Source organism: Bos grunniens, chromosome 24 (assembly GCF_055505025.1).
Source record: "Bos grunniens cultivar Pamir isolate PY7600 chromosome 24, Bosgru_T2T1.0, whole genome shotgun sequence".
Taxonomy (NCBI): domain Eukaryota; kingdom Metazoa; phylum Chordata; class Mammalia; order Artiodactyla; family Bovidae; genus Bos; species Bos grunniens.
In genome coordinates, this window is record NC_141188.1 from 40,034,733 (window position 1) to 40,054,353 (window position 19,621).

Genomic DNA, 19,621 nt, shown 5'->3' on the forward strand with positions numbered 1-19,621 from the left:
AAAAGTGGAAGTAGATGATTTAATAAGAGAAAATGTTAAGAATGAATCCTAAGTTCAACTCAAATATTTTATGTTTCTTTGCATAAATCTACACTGAAGTCTGAGACAGTTCATGGAACATGATAGCAAGATAAAGTCAAAACAAAACAAATATAAGATTAAGAAGTCTACCAACTGCTTTTACCCCCTTTCAGCCCAAGTGCCTTTTTCAACAACTTGGACAAAAAAATGTACTGGTTTTGCAATTAACAAAGAGTAAGAGGACCCTCTCAAAATTCCTAATTGCTGAAAAAACGTTTCCTCATATCTTCTTGTATTAAAAAACACGGTCTTTAAAATATAATTAGAAGTGTTTACATTTCCAATAAAGGCAGACTAGCTTCCTGCTGAAAAATTCTCCCACTGAGATGAACTTTAATTGCTGGAAATGAAAAACATAAGTGTTACCATGAAAAAGCTAAGAAAAAGCAGTAAGTGCTTAATGTGTAAAGGTCCCAGAGAGAAGGAATGAACCTACATTTGATATACCTTTTAACCTAGCCATTTGCAAATTCCCAAGGAAAGACAAAAATGCTTAGTCCTGATTTCAAAATCGTGATAGTCTGACATTGAAAAGTTCAAGAGAAGGAAGTTTTTCATTATATTACTGGAAAGTCGGCTACACTCCAGAAATAGGAGTGAACCACAGCTAAGCCCAATTTCCACAAAGCCTAAAGCATACCTAAAGTTAACTCGATCTCTGCCCCTGCACAACTGCCTTCCAGAAGTCAAGGCACACCTCCTTCAGTCGTGTTTCCCTTTATTGTGTTTTACAGACATTGCTTTTTTTTTTTTTTACAAATTGAAGGTTTGTGACAACTCTGCATCAAGCAAATCTATCAACATGATTTTCCCAACAGTATTCACTCATTTTGTGTCTCTATGTCACACTTTGCTAATTTTCACGATATTTTGAACTTTTAATGATTATTATTTCTGTTATGGTGATGTGTGTTATCTTTGATGTTACTACTGCAAAAAGATCATGGCTTGCTGAAGCTTCAGATTATGGTCAGTATTTTTTAGCAAGAATTTTTTTTTAAAAATTAAGGTATGTACATCAGTTTTTTTTTAACATATAATGCTATTGCAAACTTAATAGATTAAAGTTCAGTGTAAACAATTTTCATATGTACTGAGAAACAAAAAAATTCATGTGACTCATTTTACTGTAATATTTGCTTTATTTTGGTGGTCTAGATTGAACTGATAATATACCCAAGGTATGCCTGTAATACCAAATCCATTCTGGAAGAAGGTAACACTGTGTCTGTCTGTGTTAGTTGCTCAATCGTGTTCAACCCTTTGCGATCCCATGGACTGTAGCCTGCCAGGCTCCTCTGTCCATGGAATTCTCCAGGCAAAAATGCTGGAGTGGGGTGCCATTCCCATATCCAAAGGTAACATTAAACAAAACCTAAAATTATCTCTACAATTATTTATATATAATGAGTGGCATTCATTTAGATATTACCAGATATATCAGGAAATAAAACCAAATGACCAGCAGAGGGGGGGAAATAGACCTTATAGTTAGCAGAGTGGGTGTTAGTCACTCAGTTGTATCCAACTCTTTGTGACCAGGACTCCTCTGTCCGTGGGATTTTCCAGGCAAGAATACTGGAGTGTGTTGCCATTTCCTTCTCCATAGTTAGCAGAGATTGACTGTTAAGTATAAAAAGTACGATTAATATGCTTAGAAATTTGAAGACAGGATGGAGATTTTATAAGATGACAAGAGACTATAAAAAAGAAGCAAATGGAAGTTCTAGAACTCAAAATGCAAAACTGGACTTAAAAATTCTACCATTGTGTTCAGTAGCATATTAGACACAGTTGAAGAAAGAACTAGTAGAGTGGAAAACAGGCCAGAAAAACATATCCAGACAGAGTTTATAGAGGAAAAAAAGGAAAATATTAAAAGTATTTATGAGACATATGTAACACAGTGAAGAGTCCTATTACACATGCAATTGGATTTTACATAAGAATACAGAAAGAGTGGAATAAATGCAGTTTTTGAACAAATAATTAATGAGCATTTTCCACAACTGATAAAAGGCAACCATTTATATATTAAAAATTAAAATATATCTCAAGAATAATAAAAATATGACAATTACAGCTAGGTACATAGTTACCCTGTTGAAAATCTAAGACAAAGAAAAGTCTTAAAAGCAACAAGAGATTAAAAAATATTACTTTCAGAGCAGCAAAAATAAGACCAATACCTAAATGAATTATCAACTACAAAACAATGAGAGCAGAAAACAATTGAATTGCATCTTCAAATGCTGAGAGTAATGAAAAAACTTACCAACCTAAAATTCAACCCATAAAATCACCATTTAAAATGAAGGAAAAATAAAGAAATTTTGACAGAAGGAAAACTGAAATTGTGAGTCACCAGAAGACCCACTGTAGGGGAATAATAGAGGAATTTTTTTTTTAAGGCAGAAGGAAAATTATCCCAATTAAAGTATGGAGATGTTAAGAGGAAGAAAGAGCAATGGGAAGAGTAAATATGTGGACAAATAAAAGCAAAAGATAACAAATGTTGGCAAGAACATGGAGAAATTAGAACACTTGTACATTATTGGTGGAAACATAAAATGATGCGACTATTATGGAAAACAGTATGGAAGTTCCTCAAAAGAGTAAAATAGAATTACCATGTGATGAAGCAATCCCACTTCTGGGTATATATCCAAAGAAATTAAAATAGTATCTTGAAGAGATCTCTACACACTCAGGTTCACTGCAGCAGTATTCACAATAGCCGAGATACAAACGAACCAAATGGCCAGTGATAGAAGAACAGGTAAGAAAAATGTGTCCTATACACAAAATGGATTATACAGCTTTAAAAGGAAGGAAATCCTACCATTTGTGACAACATGGGTGAACGAGGAAGACGTTATGCTAAGTAAAACAAACCAGTCTTAGAAGGAAAAACACAGTATGACTCCACTTACACGAGGTATTTGAAATAGTTCAATTCATATAAGCAGAGAAATAGTTCAATTCATATAAGCGGAGAAAAGAATGACTTCCAGGGGATGCGGATAGGAGGAAATGGGGAATTGTTCAATGTGTGTAAAATTTCATTTAAGCAAGATGGATAAGTTCTAGAGATCCATTATAAAACATAGTACTGGTGCTTCCCTGGTGACTCATTGCTAAAAAAATAAAAAACAATCTGCCTGCAATGCAGGAGACAAAGGTTCAATCCCTGAGCTGGGAAGATTCCACATGCCACAAAGCAACTAAGCCTGTGCGCCACAACTAATGAGCCTGTGCTCTAGAGCCCATGCTTGTAGAGGAGATGGATGAATTTATTCCCTTGATTGTGCTGATAGAATTATGAGTATACTGATATATTCAAATTCATTACATTGCTCACTTTAAACATGTGTGGGTGTTTTTTTTTTTGTATACAGCTTATATCTCAATAAAGCTCTTGAAAAAAATCAGTTGTTACACCTTCAAACTCCTACTTCAATATCTCTTTCCCAAACCTTCATTCAAACTAGATGTTACTAGAGTATCTGAAAGGCAAAAGAATAAAACTTCTTAAAAATAGGAGAGTATCTTTACAATCATGGAATAGTCAAAGTTTTCTTCAAAAGGACACAAAATCACTGATTGTAAGAGTAGAGGTGGATAAATGCACTGATCTAAAATTCAATTCAGTTCAGTCACTCAGTCGTGTCTGACTCCTTGCAACTCCATGGACTGCAGCACGCCAGGCTTCCCTGTCCATCACCAACTCCCAGAACTTACTCAAACTCATGTCTATTGAGTTGGTGATGCCATCCAACTGTCTCATCCTCTGTCATCCCCTTCTCCTCCTGCCTCCAATATTGCCCAGCATCAGGGTCTTTTCCAATGAGTCAACTCCACATGAGGTAGCCAAAGTATTGGAGCTTCAGCTTCAGCATCAGTCCTTCCAAAGAATATTTAGGACTGATTTCCTTCAGAATGGACTGGTTGGATCTCCTTGCAGTCCAAGGGACTCTCAAGAGTCTTCTCCAACACCACAGTTCAGAAGCATCAATTGCAGTGCTCAGCTTTCTTTACAGTCCAACTCTCACATCCATACATGACCACAGGAAAAACCATAGCTTTGACTAGATGGACCATTGTTGGCAAAGTAATGTCTCTGCTTTTTAATATGCTGTCTAGGTTGGTCATAACTTTTCTTCCAAGGAGCAAGCGTCTTTTAATTTCATGGCTGCAATCACCATCTGCAGTGATTCTGGAGCCCAAAAAAAAAAATAAAGTCTGACACTGTTTCCACTGTTTCCCCATCTATTTGCCATGAAGTGATGAGACCAGATGCCATGATCTTAGTTTTCTGAATGTTGAGTTTTAAGCCAACTTTTTCATTCTCCTCTTTCACTTTCATCAAGAGGCTCTTTAGTTCTTCTTCACTTTCTGCCCTAAGTGTGGTATCATCTGCATATCTGAGGTTATTGATATTTCTCCTGGCAATCTTGATTCCAGCTTGTGCTTCATCCAGTCCAGCATTTTTCAAATTTCTAAAATTAGGTGTCATCAAAGGAGAACATCATGAAAATAACAAGGCAAGACAATGAGTGGGAGAAGATAGTCAATATATGTAAAATCCACAAAATACTTGTATCTTGAAAATATAAAGAATTCTTTATATAACAAAGAGATGATCAAAAATGGGAAAAGACATGGATAGTCATTCACAAAAGAAGATATCCAAATAGCCAATGAACATGAAGAATTGAGAAACTGTATGTGTCATCAGGGAATTGATAATTTGAGCCATAATAGGTAAGTGGAAAAGGCTGACAACACCAGCACATCCTTGGGCAAAGAAGCTAGGCATAAAGTAGTATTTTTATTTTTACATAAATTTCCAGAATTTTGTGATATTGGAAGTCAGCTTAGTTGCTACAGTTGGGAAGGAGGTTGGTGGATGTGATTGGAAGGGGACAAAAAGAGACTTCTAGGATTCTGGTATTGCTGTATTTCTTGACCTAGTGATGGTCTCACTGATATTTTCACTTTGTTATAATTCATCAACTTGTATGAGTTGGGCTTTTCTGTAAGGTATATATATTTCAGTAAAAAGTTTGGATAACAAATAATCAGTAGCTATGTAAATACAAATTTATTCAGGCTGAAAAACAGAATACTTGACTGAAATAATGTTTACAAAATACAGAATGTGTGACTAAACTATTTCCCACCTGGTAAAATATAAGACTAGCCACTCCTGGCTAAATTTTGGTCATCTTCATTTACCTGTTCTCATAGATATGAACATTATTCCATTAAGAAAGAAACATGATAACTTATTCCTCATTTTTCTATCCTGTACAGGCTCATAGTAAGTTATATTATAATCATTATTATAGTATACATATTTATAACATTTATATTCATCTTTAATCATAGTTTCACAGTTGTTAGCCTTTGTTTCATATGAAAATTATTAAATGCTAATAACCCAACTCTAAATCATAGCTTTGCCAGTCAACTTGTTTGTTGATTGGCATTTATTCTCAACAAGTATTTTTCAAGAAGTAGATTCACAGAGGCTATAAGTCCTTAATTATTTAATGTTTAAGAATTTGTGTCTCTTGGTTTCTTAAATGGAAACTTTCTGTGTAAAAATGTCTTTCATTAGAATATTTTGCATTTAGTTATTGTCTCATCACTGAATATGGCAGTACAGAACTATGAGACCAATATAACATTTTGTCCAGAGGCCAATACTATTATTTCTTTATCCTTGAAGTTCAGTAATTTTAACTAATTTATCTACTGGTGCTTACTATTCTGTATCTTTGAATCTTTTTTTTCTCTATATCAAGGAAGTTTTCCTTTATGTGTTTAAAATGTGTTTATTTTTCCATTTATTCTATTGTGTTTATAACAGCAGATATTGATTATATTTTGGCTATCACACCACTTTTTTTTCCACTTAACTCTTTAAACATTATGTTCTTTTCTATCCCATTTTGCTTAAATATCTAAAACCTATCCTTCAGATCTCTGTTTCCAATGATGTCAATATCCTTTTTATTGCTTTTGATTCATCATTCATGTTTGTAATTATTTAATTTTATCTTCATTTATTAGAACTCTTCCAGCTCATAAAACATTATTGAGCAATACATCATATATAAAATGAGTTTAATATACAATCACACAATTTAAATAATGATAATATAAACACCCAAGTACTAGCCATCCTACTTAAGAAACAGATCCAAACCAATCTTTTAAAGATTGGCATATCTCTCCCTCTCTTATTCTCTGAAATCAAACAATTGTGATAATAAAACCACAGTCATTTGTTTGTCTTTTATTTTTAATGTTTTAAAATGAATCAATATCATTTTTATGTACATTTTAGGGTCTTATTTACAGGCATCTCTATTACTCTGTGGTCAACTGACACAGTGAACAAACGTGATATTCTGCCAAATACCCAGAAAATTTGGTTCCTTTCAGTCTGTATTAGGACAGAAAGCACAAGTCACTGAGGAAAGACATGGCACTGTGGGAAGACAATAAATATATATTGTTGTGTATTTTAAGGAATGCAAGCTGCTTTGATCCTTTCTGGTTATGAGTTAAAAAGAATGCATGTGGTCACATATGAATTTCTTAGCTACTTAATAGCTGGAAAGAATAAATACTTTTTATTACTAGTTCCAAATTGTTGTTGTTCCCAGCCAATATGGTAGACCTTGTTGAATGTCCACTGTATTCTGAGCACAATGCTTAGTGTATCTCCATCTTTTTTTCCTAATTTCCAAAACAGCTCTTCCAGGGGAAGCTTTTGTTGTTGTTCAGTCGCTAAGTCATACCTGACTGAAGTCATACCCCATGGACTGAAGCACGCCAGACTTCTCTGTCCTTTACTATCTCCCAGAGTTTGCTCAAATTCATGTCCACTGAGTTGGTGATGCCATCCAACTGTCTCATCCTCTGTTGTCCCCTTCTCCTCCTGCATCAGAGTCTTTTCCAAAGAACTGACTCTTCGTATCAGGCGGCCAAAGTATTGGAGCTTCAGCATCAGTCCTTCCGATGAATATTCAGAGGTGATTTCCTTTAGGATTGACTGGTTTGATCTCCTTGCCATTTAAGGAACTCTCAGAGTCTTCTCTTCACAATTCTTTTGAATTATGGTGCTGGAGAAGACTCTTGAGAGTTCCAAATGGTCTGAACACGCAAACATGGACCTCAAGATAAAATTAACCCCTTTCTTATTCAAAATACATGAAGAACTCTATATCCAAACAAAAAATACAAACAACCCAATTAAAAATGGGCAAAATATTTGAGCAGACATTTTTCTAAGGTAGACACATAAATGACAAAAAGCACATCAACGGTGTTTAACATCATTATTCATCATTCATATGCATGGATAAAATAGAATGATCCCGTGTAAAGAATTCCAGGGGAGACTAGATGAAGGAAAAGAATCAATATTCAAATTCAAGGTTAAGTAAAATAATTTTATAACTGATATACTGTACTAAAATTTTAGAAAAGCAAAACAAACAGAAAATCTTAAAAGTAATCGGATAGGAAAAAACAGGTTGCTTACAAAGAAAGAGTGATTTGTTACACAGTAAACTTAATAATAACCCTTCATGCTAAAATATGAGGCTGGGGAAATCAGTAGAACTGGGAGCTTTTCTAGGACAGTAAATCAAAACATGAGTTCTGCAAAGAGAAACTCAATACAGATCTCTACCCTTGGGTCAAAAACCTATTTTTTTTTCCTGACCAGAACAAATAACCATTCCATGGAAGAATTCTGAAGCATATAATAACTTTTTGTTTAAGCTATTTTTGGTCATTTTTTATGTTTAGGATAAAGAAATGGAAATCTCTGAGCTCTGGTACTAGTCTCTTGCCTTCATGTTTTACATTGTCATAAATAAGAGAAATAGTTTTCCATCCTAAACAATATTATATTTGGTAGAGATTTATAGTTAAATGCTAATTAAGTCAAGCACTATTGACATGAAGAGTGGTAGCACTGCAAATATTCCAATAGGTTATCAACAATAATGCATATATTTGTCTTCAAAAATCATATCAAGTTTAAAAATCCTTATGAAGAATCTAATATACACTTGCTCGTTGTTGTGACTGTAGCTTTGAAACTGAGGGTGGTCCATAGCAGGGACCATGCACACTTCTAATATTCTAGACCTAAAAAAAATTTGGCATGCTTGTATTGTACATGTTAATTGCACTTTAACTCATTTAATCAGAATTTTAAAAATCTGTGGGTCCACAGTGATTCTAAAATGAGGGACAGGGCTTTTCTTTATGGAAGAATGGCAACTCATGAAAGCAAAAGGAATGGTACACTCAGAAAAGTTACCACTTTGCAACCATTATTGTAATAAATTATTCAGGCTAAAATCACAATTTGGTAGTAAAAAAAAAAAACCCACAATGTGACCAGTTGACAGATAACAGGACATACAAATTCTCAGTGTCACTTCATAGATTATTCATTAATTAGGAGGGAGACAGGGGAACCTAGGTGATGAAATCTAATGGATGCTCCAAGACATCAAACTGAACCTCACAAGAAATGAGACATTGTATACCTCCTGCCTGAGACACTGAGAAGGAATCAGCATCACTTATGTGGTACCCAGACCATCCAGCCAAGAATTTGAGCCTGAATCTGGGGCCCAGGAAACAATCAGACAGTCAACTTAAGGGATGATCTGTGATACAACTGATCTGCTGCTGCTGCTGCTGCTAAGTCGCTTGAATCATGTCCGACTCTGTGCAACCCCATAGATGGCAGCCCACCAGGCTCCCCTGTCCCTGGGATTCTCCAGGCAAGAACACTGGAGTGGGTTGCCATTTCCTTCTCCAATGCATAAAAGTGAAAAGTGAAAGTGAAGTCACACAGTCGTGTCTGACTCTTTGCGACCCCATGGACTGCAGCCTACCAGGCTCCTCCGTCCATGGGATTTTCCAGGCAAGAGTACTGGAACAACTGATCTACAGACCTCAAATCAACTATCATGAAAGAAGAGAAAAAAAAAAAATGCTGAGAATTTTTAGAATAAGAAAGACAAAAGAAACATGACAATAAAATGCAAATAATGATCCCTGATTAGTGCCACCCCCCCAAGAAAAAAGAAAACAGTTATAAAGATCAAAATAAAATAGAAGTTATACAGAACATTATTAAAACCAGAATAAAAATGAAGGTGAAAATAAAAAAGAAACAGCTATAAAGAACTTTATTTTGGCAATTGGGAAAATTTGAACATCAACTGTATGTTACATAATAGTAGCAGATCAATGTCAGGCATCTTGAATGTGAGCCTGACACTGAGGGTACGAGGCAGAATGCCCTTGTTTGTAGGAGATTTATGCAAGTATATTTAAATATGAAGAAGGAGAGATACAGTTAATGTGGAAAACGTGAACAACTGGCAAATTGTTGTGAATATATGGTGGTCATTGTAATATTCTGGAAAGTTTTCTGCGTGTGTGAAATTTTTCAAAGAGTTGGGGAAAAATGGGATTAAGTCTTTTATTTTGTTATCTTATAAATTAATAATTCAAATTATTTGTAAAAAATTTTCAGAAAACAGATATTACCACTATTTCACAGCCTATAAGATTTTATCTATGTACTATGTTAATAATAAATATTATTCTTATAACAAATCTTACACTATGTCAGATAGTATGCTAAGCACTTTAAATATAATCTCTCAAAGGGAACCCTCCTACGCTGTTGGTGGGAATGTAAATTGGTGCTGCCACTATAGAAAACAGTATAGAGGTTCCTAAAAATCTAAAGATAGAGTCGCCATATGAAACAAAAATCCCACTCCTGGGCACACAGACAAGACTATAATTCAAAAAGATACTTGCACCTCAGTGTGATCCAGCTGTAAGCTGTGAGCTTTCTATACAGGCGGACAGTTTCATTCTGAAGAAATGAAAGCGAATGCAAAAGAGGTTTAAGAATAATAATTAATACAATCACTTTACAAAATGATTAACACTATTTTGAGTGAACTGATGGAATTTTTCAAAGTTCATAAATATACACACATTTTTATTTCTCACATTTGCAAGAATCTTTTCTTGACCCACCACTTACTAGGTCCTGTTATGACATAACTCTCACTCTTGATGTAGATTTTAAAAAGGGACAAAGTGAAAGCCGGTCAGTCATGTCTGACTCTTGTGACCCTGTGCACTATACAGTCCATGGGATTCTCCAGGCCAGAATACTGGAGTGGGTAGCCTTTCTCTTCTCCAGGGGATCTTCCCAACCCAGGGATCGAACCCAGGTCTCCTGTATTGCAGGCAATTCTTTACCAGCTGAGCCACACGGGAAGTTCCGTAATGTGTGTGTATGTATGTATATATATGTGTGTGTGTGTGTGTGTGTTGTGTGTGTGTGTGTTAGTTGCTCAGTTGTGTCCAACTCTTTGCGACCCCATAGACTGTAGCCCGCCAGATTCCTCTGTCCATGGGGTTCTCCAGGCAAGAATACTGGAGTGTGTTGCCATTTCCTTCTCCAAAAAAAGGGATGAGAAAGATTCATACCATCTTAATTACATATAAGGAGACAAATTCTCTGAAGATGCTTTATGAATTGAGTTGTACTTTTATCTTTCTTTGAATGTCTTTATCTTTCTGTTCTCTAAGATAGCAAAGCAACTTCACATAATGCCTTATAGTAATTTTAATAATTATATCGATAAACTTTAACATTTTTCCTATTAAGACTGTAGGAAATGATGTGTCAATAACATTTCAGCTATTGTATATGAGATAAACAGAAACATAGCAAAATGGTACTTTAGCAATAAGGCTAAGTATATTTAATATATTTGAAAGCATCTATTGTAAAAGAGAAATATACATAAAATAGAAAAGATCTATTGTTTCTAGAAATACTTTTTATTCTGATTCACCTAAAAAAATATCCAACATAACAATTTAAGCCTAAGAGCACATTGCATAGTTTGTAGAAAATTACTCAGTATACTCATCTTCAATTGTATATTTGTCCATTCACTTATTTATACAGCTATAAACTTTTATTTATAGATGTTTGTTTATTTGGCTCGTGTTTTGTGCCAGAAACTGTGCTGGTTATTTGAGAAATAAACTATCACTAAGATATAGTGGTGATCCCATTGCATTTCATAAATTGTGGACAGCAAATTAAACTATTATCTTTGAATAGATCAGTGTCATTACCTCATGAGCTGGTCTTTTAATGCAACTTCTACTAAATGTTAGAAGATTCTAGCCATTGGCAAGAACTGCAGGCCAGAGCAGAGAGTGTTAAATTCTGCATGTGTAATTCCTCTAAGTTGAGTAAAACACAGAAACCTCTGTTTTTTTTAAAGCAAAAGAGTAATCGGGCTGATGACTCAGAAGGAAACACTGCCATTTTCTAAAGGTCAAAAAGGTATGACTTTGAGCCAATTAACCAATTAACCAATGGCTGATGCCATCAAGATGTTTTCCAAACCAAGTATCTGTTTTCTAATCATTACGTCAAAGGTTAAATTCTACCCACCTTGCTTCCTCTGAGTATTCCAAGGTAAATGAACCAGCCAGTGACATCTACAAATCCAATACCAATGGAAGAGAAAAAACTATCCAAAAGGGAAATCAAGTGAAGATCATAAAAATATATCCCCAACTTACGAAATGAACATAAACTTGTAGGTTAACCTTGATGGCTAGTACTACATAAAAGGCAACATAAAAACTCTACCTAAAAAAGTACTGTACAGTTTAAAAATTCTAAAAATAAAGAGAAGAGCAAGAAATTTGTTCATGATCCTAGAATACTGTCAATAGGGAGACTGAAGTTGATTTGATTCGGGCACTGATCAAGGGTTTGACACAAAAACAGTATGAAGCCAAAGGCACTGAGTGGGAGGAAGGTGGTGATGAGGTGGGTGGAAGGCATGGGATGGGTTTTGTGGATTTTCTGCATTTAATCATTTTACCTTGATATTTCTCCTATACCTTGACCATGCTATTATTAACCTCATCCATTATGCCATGTGTGATTAATTCCTCTCTATATAACAGAGAATGGAAGAGCCTCTGGCAAAACCTCTTTGTGTTTCGTATACATACTTTTGAAGATAAAAGAGGGAAAAAAAATCACAAAAATGCCTAAAAGTCAGACTGACGATAGAATATTTTTATGGTCCTTTCAGTGTCCCTTCTGTTGTGAGTGACACAAGTGGAACACGAACTAGATTAAACAAAAATGGGATTTATCAGAGCATAAAACAGAGAAGCCTAAGGCTGTCTGGGCTTTATATACAGCAGGATCCAGCGCTCAGAGGATGCCATCAAGGCTCTCCTGTTACCAGGAACTCTCGGCTCTGCTTGTCATGGGGAGCTTCATTCTGCATCCAGCTCCAAGCATAGGACAGGCTGTTCACATATAAATTCCAGAAAGTGATTTTGGGTGGTCCAATGGCTAAGACTCCATGCTCTCAAGGCAGGGAGCTCAGGTTTGATCCCCAGTCAAGGAACTAGATCCCATGTGCTGCAACTAAGATCCTGTGCAGCCAAATAAATAAATAAAAAGAGAAAATGGTTCTGATTGTCTCAACCTGGATCTCATTCACACCTCTATCTCAAGATTATGGGAAGGAACAGTGACTGAAAGTTTTACCCCATATGCAGGTTTAAATAGATATAGAAACAAAAGAGAAAAGCTTAGATGGTAATTTGGGAGGGGGAACTCAGGATCGGAAAAATGAAATTAGGACATCACAGTGTTCTGACAGCTCAAAATAATTGAATCATGCTCTCTACATTTTGCTATATTCTTACATTGTGTATCTTGCCTTCTTCATATAAAATTCAACAAAAACCATATTTCCTAGCTTTCCTTGACACTAAACTGCAGACATGTGACTTATATTCCACTCCTGGGATGCATTCATGTATGTCAGGTCAGAATGGAGCTGTCTGAGGGGGAGGCATTGATTTGGGGGGTGCCAGTAGGGAGGCCAAACTATCTGGGATCAGACAGCTCTGAGTTGTGGTTTTGAAAAATGAAAGCGTTAGTCTGACTCTTTGGGATCCCATGAACTGTAGCCCACCAGGCTCCTCTGTCAATGGGGATTCTCCAGGTAAGAACACTGGTGGGTTGCCATACCCTCCTCCAAGGGATTGTCCCAACCCAGGGATCAGGGGTCTCCTGCATTGCAGGCAGATACTTTGCCATCTGAGTCATAGGGGATTCTGGGAGTTGCTTAATCTGAACTCTGTCCTTACAGAGTTGCCAAAGACTCTGAGAGCTATATAACATTTTGTAAAATAAACATAAACAAATACAATTTCTCCACTTCACTGGGATTCATTTTTTCCCCTTGTGAAGGCTAATCACAGAGGCCTCTGCTGTTTATTCATAAAACTGAGAAAATTATATTTCTGCAGGTCTTTCAGGAGTTGTAAGAATGAAATAGGTAATATATATGAAACAGCTTGAAAGGTATTAAAGAGTGATACATATGTAAGATTTTATCATGGAATAGGCATATTTTCTGCTGCTCCAAAAGGCCAACCTAAGTTACCCTGGAGCCATTGCAAAGATAGAAAATTTGAATAAATTTTCCAAGAGATTAGAGCTAGCCAGTGTTAGGACAGGCAGCCTGATAAAGGAATGAGCTTCTCATAAAGAAGATATTCAAGCATAATTGGGTCATCAACTAACAGGCATACAGCAAATGGGACTTCTATTTCTGAAACAGACTTGAACTAGAGGCTACTAAGGTCTCTTTATAATTCTAATATTCCCTGATTGTGCTTTGGCAACTTTATATCAAGAGATTTTTCTGGTTCATTTTCTATATTTTTTCCACATGTATATTGTATCATATTTATATAATTGTATGCTCTGATAATATAAAATATTAATATTTTGTACCCTATATATATATATAAATATGCAGTAACTAAATTTATAGGTATGTGAAAAATATATACATATATAGCAAAATATCAAATATATTGATATAGACCCATAAAATATATATGTAAAATATATACTATATTAAAATATAGTATAATTATATTGTGAACATGTGAAAACATATAGGTACACTGTATCAGTTCAGTTCAGTCACTCAGTCATGTCCGACTCCTTGCAACTCCATGGACTGCAGCACACCAGGCTCCGGAGCTTACTCAAACTCATATCCATTGAGTTGGTGATGCCATCCAACCATCTCATCTTCTGTTGTCCCCTTCTCCTGCCTTCAATCTTTCCCAGCATCAGGGTCTTTTCAAATGAGTTAGTTCTTAGCATCAGATGGCCAAAGTATTGGAGTTTCAGCTTCAACATCAGTCCTACCAATGAATATTCAGGATTCATTTACTTTAGGATGGACTGAATGTGGTCCACTGGAGAAAGGAATGGGAAACCACTTCAGTATTCTTGCCTTGAGAACCCCATGAACAGTATGAAAAGGCAAAATGATAGGATACTGAAAGAAGAACACCCCAGGTCGGTAGGTGCCCAATATGCTACTAGAGATCAGTGGAGAAGTAACTCCAGAAAGAATGAAGGGATGGAGCCTAAGCAAAAACAATACCCAGCTGTGGATGTGACTGGTGATAGAAGCAAGGTCTGATGCTGTAAAGAGCACTACTGCATAGGAACCTGGAATGTTAGATCCATGAATCAAGGCAAATTAGAAGTGGTCAAACAGGAGATGGCAAGAGTGAACGTCGACATTCTAGGAATCAGAGAACTAAAATGGACTGGAATGGGTGAATTTAACTCAGATGACCATTATATCTACTACTGTGGGCAGGAATCCCTTAGAAGAAATGGAGTAGCCATCATGGTCAACAAAAGAGTCCAAAATGCAGTACTTGGATGCAATCTCAAAAAAGACAGAATGATCTCTGTTCATGTCCAAGGCAAACCATTCAATATCACAGTAATCCAAGGCTATGCCCCAACCAGTAATGCTGAAGAAGCTGAAGTTGAATGGTTCTATGAAGACCTACAAGACCTTTTAGAAATAACACCCAAAAAAGATGTCCTTTTCATTATAGGGGACTGGAATGCAAAAGTAGGAAGTCAAGAAACACCTGGAGTAACAGGCAAATTTGGCGTTGGAATACGGAATGAAGCAGGGCAAAGGCTAATAGAGTTTTGCCAAGAGAACACACTGGTCATAGCAAACACCCTCTTCCAACAACACAAGAGAAGACTCTACATATGGACATCACCAGATGGTCAACACCAAAATCAGATTGATTATATTCTTTGCAGCCAAAGATGGAGAAGCTCTATACAGTCAGCAAAAACAAGACCAGAAGCTGACTGTGGCTCAGATCATGAACGAATTCCTTATGCCAAATTCAAACTGAAATTGAAGAAAGTAGGGAAAACAACTAGACCATTTAGGTATGACCTAAATCAAATCCCTTATGATTATACAGTGGAAATGAGAAATAGATTTAAGGGACTAGATCTGATAGATAGAGTGCCTGATGAACTATGGACAGAGGTTCATGACATTGTACAGGAGACAGGGATCAAGACCATCCCCATGGAAAAGAAATGCAAAAAAGCAAAATGGCTGTCTGGGGAGGCCTTACAAATAGCTGTGAAAAGAAGAGAAACCAAAAGCAAAGGAGAAAAGGAAAGATATAAGCATCTGAATGCAGAGTTCCCAAGAATAGCAAGAAGAGATAAGAAAGTCTTCCACAGTGATCAATGCAAAGAAATACAGGAAAACAATAGAATGGGAAAGATTAGAGATCTCTTCAAGAAAAGTAGAGATACCAAGGGAACATTTCATGCAAAGATGGGCTCGATAAAGGACAGAAATGGTATGGACCTAACAGAAGCAGAAGGTATTAAGAAGAGGTGGCAGGAATACACAGAAGAACTGTACAAAAAAGATCTTCATGACCCAGATAATCACGATGGTGTGATCACTCACCTAGAGCCAGACATCCTGGAATGTGAAGTCAAGTGGGCCTTAGAAAGCATCACTACAAACAAAGCTAGTGGAGGTGATGGAATTCCAGTTGAGCTGTTTCAAATCCTGAAAGATAATGCTGTGAAAGTGCTGCACTCAATATGCCAACAAATTTGGAAAACTCAGCAGTGGCCACAGGACTGGAAAAGGTCAGTTTTCATTCCAATCCCAAAGAAAGGCAATGCCAAAGAATGCTCAAACTACCGCACAATTGCACTCATCTCACATTAGCAGCACACATTAGTAAAGTAATGCTCAAAAGTCTCCAAGCCAGGCTTCAGCAATACATGAACCATGAACTTCCAGATGTTCAAGCTGGTTTTAGAAAAGGCAGAGGAACCAGAGATCAAATTGCCAACATACGCTGGATCATCAAAAAAGCAAGAGAATTCCAGGAAAACATCTATTTCTGCTTTACTGACTATGCCAAAGCCTTTGACTGTGTGGATCACAATAAACTATGGGAAATTCTGAAAGAGATGGGAATACCAGACCACCTGACCTGCCTCTTGAGAAACCTATATGCAGGTCAGGAAGCAACAGTTAGAACTGGACATGGAACAACAGATTGATTCCAAATAGGAAAAGGAGTATGTCAAGGCTGTATATTGTCACCCTGCTTATTTAACTTATATGCAGAGTACATCATGAGAAACGCTGGGCTGGAAGAAGCACAAGCTGGCATCAAGATTGCTGGGAGAAATATCAATAACCTCAGATATGCAGATGACACCACCCTTATGGCAGAAAGTGAAGAGGAACTTAAAAGCCTCTTAATGAAAGTGAAAGAGGAGAGTGAAAAAGTTGGCTTAAAGCTCAACATTCAGAAAACTAGGATCATGGCATCTGGTCCCATCACTTCACGGGAAATAGATGGGGAAACAGTGGAAACAGTGTCAGACTTTATTTTTTGGGGCTCCAAAATCACTGCAGGTGGTGACTGCAACCATGAAATTAAAAGACGCTTACTCCTTGGAAGGAAAGTTATGACCAACCTAGATAGCATATGAAAAGCAGAAACATTATTTTGCCACCAAAGGTCTATCTAGTCAAGGCTATGGTTTTTCCAGTGGTCATGTATGGATGTGAGAGTTGGACTGTGAAGAAAGCTGAGTGCCGAAGAATTGATGCTTTTGAACTGTGGTGTTGGAGAAGACTCTTTAGAGTCCCTTTGACTGCAAGGAGATCCAACCAGTCCATTCTAAAGGAGATCAGTCCTGGGTGTTCTTTGGAAGGACTGATGCTAAAGCTGAAACTCCAGTACTTTGGCCACCTCATACAAAGAGTTGACTCATTGGAAAAGACTGATGCTGGATGGGATTGGGGGCAGGAGGAGAAGGGGACGACAGAGGATGAGATGGCTGGATGGCATCACCAACTCGATGGACGTGAGTTTGAGTGAACTCTGGGAGCTGGTGATGGACAGGAGGCCTGGCGTGCTGTGATTCATGTGGTGGCAAAGAGTCGGACATGACTGAGCGATTGAACTGAACTGAACTGAGGATGGACTGGTTGGATTTCTTTGCAGTCCAAGGGACTCTCAAGAGTGTTCTCCAATACCACAGTTCAAAAGCATCAATTCTTCGGCACTTCAGCACTTTCTTTATAGTCCAACTCTCACACCCATACATGACTACTGGAAAAACCATAGCTTTGTAGCTTTGACTAGATGGACCTTCATTGGCAAAATAATGTTTCTGCTTTTTGTGCTGTCTAGGTTTGTCATAGTTTTGTATGCATTTACATATTAATTCTTCATGGTGTGACTTCATGCTTATGTAGGGTTTTTTTTCAATTTTTATGATGAAAGACAAGATTTTTTATCCTATATTTCAGTTTGAAATATATAATTTTATTGGGGTAAGTTCAGTATGCAGGTGCTTCTGAGTTCACAAACTCAATCACAAAATGTTGTGAGAATAAACATATATGTGCATAATATCTTAAGTGTGTCCTCTTCTCATTTTGCTCCAAGGGGCTCTTTGGATTGTTTTATTATTACTTAAGTATGTATTCACTTGCATTCTCTCTGGCTGAATTGGGAACTCTTGAATGATAGGGCTTGTTAAAATAACAACTAGTGTTGTGCATGGCCCCCACTTAGTGCAATGTAGATATAATGACTGGCAATAAGGCAACAGGACCAGCCTTTCCTGCTGACTGCTTTGAGAAGAATGTGTAATCTGCCTTTGTTGGATGTTTCACTTTATAAGCATACATAAGTATACACATATACATATATAAGCATACATATATATATATATATATATACACACACACACACAAATATACATATGTGATAGGTACATGCTCTATCAGGTAAAAGGAACAGCTGTAAATAAACCTTTAGTAGTGTGCTGGTGATGTGTGGAATTGGGAAAGCACGCTATAGTCCTAAGATTATGCCTCAGTCCTTTAATGAGCCTCTGCCTCTGGACTGTGAACTTCACAAGTACTTCTCAGGTTTTCATTCTCCCCCCTCAGGTGGAACAGGATGGTCAGAGTGAGCCTGAGTTGGATATTTCCCTTCACCAGGTCAGACAGACTCTGACAACACCCTATCCTGTTAGGCTCTGGTTCAGTACCTTCTCCTGATAGTAGACCTTGTGAACAGAGCACTCTGGAACATTTCAGAATGTTTCCTTTTTCCTCTTCTCTGCCGGAAGCACAAGGGGATTTTCCCCAGTGTTTACTGTGGGAACCTGGTAGAATTCCTGGAGGTAAACCTCACAACCTCATGGGGTCCTTCCTATGGCTGAATTCCCCTGGAGTTTTTAACTCTGAGCATCGTCTCAATCGAGCCTCTAGCAACTCATCAATACATCTCAGGTTTTCCGACCCTGACACTGGTTCCTGTGAAGGTCTCTGCTTGAGAGTCTGCTCTGATAAGTCTGGATGACCTGTATTCACCTGTCTGTCTCTCTAATCTTGGGCGCAGTGATTTATCACTGCATTCTCCCCCCTCTTATGGATCTAAAAATTGTTGCTGATTTTTCAGAATATGTAGCCTTTTATTTATTGTTAGGATGGAGTAACAATCTCCAAGCTCCTTACATGTGGAACTGGAAACTGGAAGTCCCTGCTTACTGTTTTAACAGGTCACTAATTGCACAACTGTGGTAGATTCCTATAGGTCTGTAGCAGTAGATTAGAAAAAGTACTCCAAGCCTTAATTCTGCCATATGTTAAATACAGGAGACGTGTCTAAGCTCTGTGGTAAAAAGGGCCCGACCAAGGTCAAACAAATACAAACTGCTCAGGTACTCGGTACCTGCTTTTTTCATTATGTAACCATTTCTTGCCTGTAACACCCTTCTGTGTTCTTGTCAACTCCATTCTTGTATGTAGGTGACAAAGTTAAATTTACAAGAATTGCAACTTCGATTTTTTTTTCAAAACAGGAAAAAACAGTCTATTTTGGCATTTTAGTTTTTATATTCTTTTGTATTACGTAAGTCCAAAAACTAGAAATGTCAAATGAGAAAGCTAGCCATCTTGGAACAGAGAATATATGGTGTCCATTTTTTCCATGTGCCAGACATTGT

The 19,621-nt window shown here is 36.9% G+C and overlaps 1 long non-coding RNA gene across 1 annotated transcript in view; it reads right to left on the reverse strand.

Moving 5' to 3' along the window:
- Positions 1-1,689: 1,689 nt before the first annotated feature.
- LOC147346107 (uncharacterized) overlaps positions 1,690-19,621 on the reverse strand; it is a 321,158-nt gene continuing 303,226 nt past the window's right edge. The window contains exon 4 of the long non-coding RNA XR_015153454.1: positions 1,690-1,704. This is a non-coding gene — a long non-coding RNA (uncharacterized LOC147346107). The remainder of the gene's footprint in view (positions 1,705-19,621) is intronic.